This window comes from Portunus trituberculatus, chromosome 44 (genome assembly GCF_017591435.1).
Source record: "Portunus trituberculatus isolate SZX2019 chromosome 44, ASM1759143v1, whole genome shotgun sequence".
NCBI classification, from domain to species: domain Eukaryota; kingdom Metazoa; phylum Arthropoda; class Malacostraca; order Decapoda; family Portunidae; genus Portunus; species Portunus trituberculatus.
Genome location: NC_059298.1, coordinates 19,277,577 through 19,283,310, shown reverse-complemented (window position 1 = coordinate 19,283,310; position 5,734 = coordinate 19,277,577). Strand labels below are relative to the sequence as shown.

The 5,734-nt window shown below is 45.4% G+C and overlaps 1 non-coding gene across 1 annotated transcript; it reads right to left on the bottom strand.

Annotated features, from left to right (window-relative positions):
- Nucleotides 1–5,177: 5,177 nt before the first annotated feature.
- Nucleotides 5,178–5,250, bottom strand: Trnak-cuu. The gene has a single exon. It is a non-coding gene; the product is annotated as a tRNA-Lys (tRNA).
- Nucleotides 5,251–5,734: the final 484 nt, after the last annotated feature.

Sequence of the window (5,734 nt, the reverse complement as noted above, 5' to 3'; positions counted from 1 at the left end):
CTGCTGCGCCATCCTAGCAACTCTGAAAGACCTCACAACTGGCTTTACCCGCAATTCATTTAGATCATATTCATTATCAGACAACACACAACCAACAACATCCCTAATCCACAGCATCGCGTCCCGAGGTGGTGCAGCTTAAGATGAGTTAGTGGAAGATGAAAAAAATTTTCATGTCACTTGTGTGGGAAGATGTGGAAGACAAGACATGATTTAGAAATAGCCTTGGAAAATGTAGAGATTGTCAGTGATCAACCTTTTTCATCACGCCCATGGCGGAATGAGCATCACTGGAGTTGGGAAAAAAAATTTAGCGTTAGTTTTTTACCTTTCTAAATGAATGTATTAACTCAAGTTTGTTTGTTTAAGGAGACATCTTTGCTTTGGACGGTTCTCTCTCTCTCTCTCTCTCTCTCTCTCTCTCTCTCTCTCTCTCTCTCTCTCTCTCTCTCTCTCTCTCTCTCTGCAAGTTTTTAAATTCTTACACTTTTTACCTCAGCTTGTCTCTTTCACAGAGCGGAGTGTAATGGATAGTTTTATTGGTATCCACGGCAACACCACCGTTGTCTTTTTTATTTGACGTCATCCAAGTGCGACTCTTCCCACGTCGACGTGTAATAATTTGCGTCATAGTCTTCTGGCAAGCGCCGTCTGGTCGTTGCCCTTGAGTTAAAAAAAGAAAAATACAGAAGGATGATAAAACTAAGCTTGGAGCTGCTATGAAAATCTTCACAAGTCTTCATTCGTTTAATATAAGAGGGAGATAGTTTAGTCTTTATAAGTCCAGGGGTGGTATCTCGGCGGAGGTTATGTCTTTATTACGCCAATAATGATCCCTAAATGTGGTCGTGGAGGCGGCTGGCGAGGGGCGCTGTCGACGATCCGGCCGCCGCCCTCACTGCTCCTCGCTCCTCCCGGCAAATGGAGTAAATTTACGTTCATCCTCTATTACGAGGCGTCCACGTAACCTGATATTTCTGGACGAGTATTTTTTTACCCCTCCTCCCTCCACCACACCACCATCTTCTCGTGCTCCTCTTCCTCCTCTTTCCAGCAACAAGGGGGTGTCACAGAGCTCCAGAATGACGACTTTGTAACACAAGGCGACGTGGACGAGCGGCGGCTGGATTCACTGGCGGCAGACACGTCGAGGGGCCGGAGGGACGTTATCGTGGTCGCCGCAACATTATTAGCCACTAAGCAAAGATCAGGCGGCGCTCTGGGCTGGGGTGACTCGTCCTTATGGGTAACCTGCGTGATCACTAGGCGCCTCGTGGGCTGGAGAGGCTAAGTGGCTCGTATTTCAGGGTGGTACAAACAGGTGATCTTGATTTAACTTTGAGGTGAGGTGAGGTGAGGTGAGGTGAGGCGCACTGTGAGGCAGACAGAATGGTCAGGAGTATAAGGTCTCTCTGTCTCTCTGTGTCTCTCGCTTTTGCTCTCTCCAAATCCTCGCACACTGACAACTCACTCCACGGCTGTCATTGTCTCTTGTTTGAGTGTCCATTGCATTGGGGGTTTATTTACTTTACTCCAGGTACTTTGGAAGGTTTTACTTGAATTTTGGACATAATTTTAGTGTTTGTTCACAAGTCTGCATTTTTTATTTAGTGTTTGTCTAAACGGCAAAAATGGAGGAAAATGAGGTGTTCTTTCAAAGCAAATATTTATTAATTTATCTATTCTATTTTTGCAAATGCGGACTATTCAGTATCATTTAGTTTATATATCTTTTTCATAATTTTTTTTTCTACGAGTTTCTTATACGCTTGAGAGAACACACACACACACACGCCCACACACACACACACACACACACACACACACACACACACACACACACACACACACACACACACACACACACACACACACACACACACACACACACACACACACACACACACACACACACATCTTTACAAGCTTCAGATCTCCTAGTTCCTCGTCTGGCGCTCGCTCCTCTGTTCACGTTATCTGCGTCCCTTCAGTGGCGCTCTTTTCATCCGACCAAATGTAGTAAAAATTCTTCACGTCCATATAACTCCGCAGCGTCGCCGGTGAGGAGTTCGCCTGTACATCACTGAATAAAGACGTGCTATCTCTCTAGCTGTGACAGAGCGCAGCTTCGCCAGCACAGACTCACTGGGAATAGGATAGAAATCCCTCTTTCTTCACATCCCTTTCTTTTTTTCTTTGGTCTTTTTTTCCTTTTTCCTTATAGTCTTCGTTTTCTCTTCCTATCTCTTCTCAAAGAATTAAGTCCTTTCCCTCTATTTTCTTGTCTTATTTTCCTCGTTATTTTTCCTTCCTTTTCCTTCTTCCATTTTCATCTGCTATCATTCTCTCTTCCTTCCGATCCTTCTTTTCTTTTCTTTTCCTCATGAAATGTAGCTCCCTCCTTACTTCCCGTTCCCTCTCTTCCATGTCTCCTCTCCCTCCATTTTCCGTTTTTTTCCTTGTCTAATGCTCTCCTTCTTTCGTTTCCCCTCTCTCTCTCTCCATTCCTTTGCATAGGATTGAAGCTCCTTTCTGCCTTTCCCTTTTCTTCCAAGTGCCCTCCCCATTTTTCTCATATTATCCCTTCTTCCTTTCCCTCTCTCCTTCGCATTGGTCCAGGAGTGTCCCCGGAGGGTGGGTGACTGTCAGGCGCGTCACCCAGCCAACAATGTGACGTAATGAAGTCGTCATACAGAGTGTCGGGCGCGGGTGAGAGGCAAGACCCACGCGTTTCTCACTCTCTATAAGTTGTTTTATTTTATTAAGTTCGCGTGTTCCTTCCTCGAGTGCTGCAGTTTAGGCCATTACCTAGAGCCTGGCGGTCGATGGATGGAACCCATACGAAGAAGGAGGACTTGAATGTGATGGAGTGAAGTTATGTCCTCCTCCTGTTACTCCTTCACCTTCTCTACCTCCATCCTTTGACCAGCTGCATGAGGAAGGAGGAAAAAAAAGAGCAGGAGGAGGACTGGAGGCAGCAGAGTGTGGCGTTGGTGTTCTGCTCCGGTACCATCTAGTAATACAGCAAACATTCCGGCTAATTCACGACAACTCAACTGAAATGCACCCTAATAGGCAGCTAATAACTGAGTATTTGTGCGCGGGACTTCATAAATCTAACGGTAACAATGGCGCGAACCGACTCGGGATGGTAACGACTTCATTATTTACTTCCACTTGACGGAATCGGACAAAGGGACAAAAACGGACACGGTGAGTTGTGATAAATAAACTGGTGGCGATGATGAGAGTGATTTAGGATGTTGTCAGTGTAGCCAGGGGGCGAGGTGAGGAAGAGAGAGGTGGGCGAGAGTGTGGGAGAGGAGTACCAGGATGGAATAAGAGGAGAGGAGGGGGAGAGAGTAGTGGGAAAGAAGGAAGGAGGGAGGGAAAGAGTCACATGCCAGGAAACGGAGTGAACAGACGATGAGGCAGAATCAAACAAGGATAACACGAGTTTTATGGAATGGTAGTCTTGAACAGCGGGTGGGAGATGCAATGATTGGAGGAGTAGGAGTAGGAAGAGGAGGTGATGGTGAAGAGATGATGGAGGAATATATAGATAGATAGAGCCACACAGAAGGAATGTAAAACACACACACACACACACACACACACACACACACACACACACACACACACACACACACACACACACACTATAGCAATAACTTTCATAGTGGATCAGCTAAGGATTTAAATCTAAAAAAGTACACGCTATTTGATATGATAACCTTATTAAGATGAGTCGCATTAGAGGAGTTAGAAGGGGAAGAAGGAGGAGATTTAGTTAGGGCGTGGACGGGAGAACAGGGACGTGGGAAGAGGTAAAGATGAAAAGGGTGGAGGGTAGAAGCGAAGGTATGTGGGAGGAGGAGAGAAGAGAGACCAGATGAAGGATAGAAGGAGAGTAGACTGGGAGAAGGAGCAGTGATATCTGGGATTTGTAACTTAGGAGGATGAGGACGTCAGGAATTAAGACGCAATACCACGTGGGAGGAGGAAGTAAAGAGGAAAAAGATATGAAGATGAACTGAGGAAGATACAAAGGAAGGGTAGAGCAGCTCAGTGGGCATCAGAGCGATTAACTGCAAATGAGGATGATCAGAATGGAAGGAATACGTGAGTGAGCATTGTTGGTGAAAAAGAGAAGCTTGGCGAGGGAATGACATGAATTATCAGTAGCAAGGTTTCTGAGGCAACCATCACCACCACCATTTTCGCTGCACTACACAACTCGCTCTAATTTATAAGCAAGTTCATTTCTTGCACTGAAGCTTCATAATATTGAAGCTTGCATTTCTCACAGCGCACAGCAAGCCTGACCACCAGCTATTGTATGTTCATTTTACTGCTGTAGCGAAGATTTCCTCTTAAATTAGAAAAGAACAAGTGGCTGCTGGTCGCGTTGGCCCCGACTGGTGGAATGATAGGGTTCTGTGTGACAAACTTCTTCCTCCGGCCAGCCTTAGTCACTCCTCTCAGAGCGCCTGCCTTCTCTCTAGCTTTGACTTCCTGGAGCTCAATTAAGATGCACTCTGCGCTTCAGGTTATCTAAATGGATGTAAATTTATAGCATTATTTCCCGTCTATCTCTTTTTGCTTGCTTGCGTGGCGTGCAGGTGAATGTGTACTTTGTCTAAACACAGGTTACGTTTTTACAAGTATTGAATATCCTGTTCGGTTCAAGCTTGGAGATTTAGCTTAATATTTGAACATTACTACTTCACTCCAAAATTTTAAAAAGTTACGCGCTGCCATGCTAGTGTAGTGAGTGGGAGGCGGTGTGGGAGCCTGACGCAGGGCACTGGGAGAGGGGAGGAGGCAGGGCTCCAGTCTGGATCAAAGCCAAGCGCCACTAAAATTGGGCGGCCGACACGGGGCTCGAAAACACAACCACGAATTTTGGAGGTCCCTGTTACATTGCGCAGGTGAGCGGAAACTATATTAAAAGTACTACAGACGGCTCCCTACTTGAAACATTTTTTCCACCTATATATTTCTAACAAAAGTAGCATCTGTTATCCTTTTATCATGACAACTTGTAGCTGCATGTCTCTGTGGTTTTTGGTTTTCTTCCTCTACCTCTTCCCATGCTTCTTCCTCAGCTTTCAGTAAGTAAGCAGCCATCTGAGTTTACATCGTGCTAAGCAAAACAAAAGTTCACAAGAGAACCTCGCCCAACGTGGGGCTCGAACCCACGACCCCGAGATTAAGAGTCTCGTGCTCTACCGACTGAGCTAGCCGGGCTGATAATAACATATGAACTGTGGAATTAAAGATAAGTAAAATATCAACTTTGAAGGAAATTAATGTTTGAATCAAATGTATATTTCCTGTTTCTTATCTTGTCTCGCAACCATGGCACACACACGCACTCACCATCCACCCTCTCCACCACACCTTCACCACGACTCATGTCTCCCGTCCACCCATCATATTGTACCCACTCTTCTCATCAATCTCACCACCACGCAAAGCACTTCTTTCCTATAAACTACCATCACTTTGTTCCTTCCTATACTTATCACCACACACACACACACACACACACACACACACACACACACACACACACACACATTTCAGCGCCTACAGCATGATTTTCTTATTTTTACCTTATTTTTTTCTTGCGGTCAGAAAGTCGACGTTGGGAAAATAGTCTTATATTTTGTGAGCCGTAAAGTGTTTTGGGTCTTTCCTTTTTCCGGGAAGGCTTCCAGAAACGGAGCAT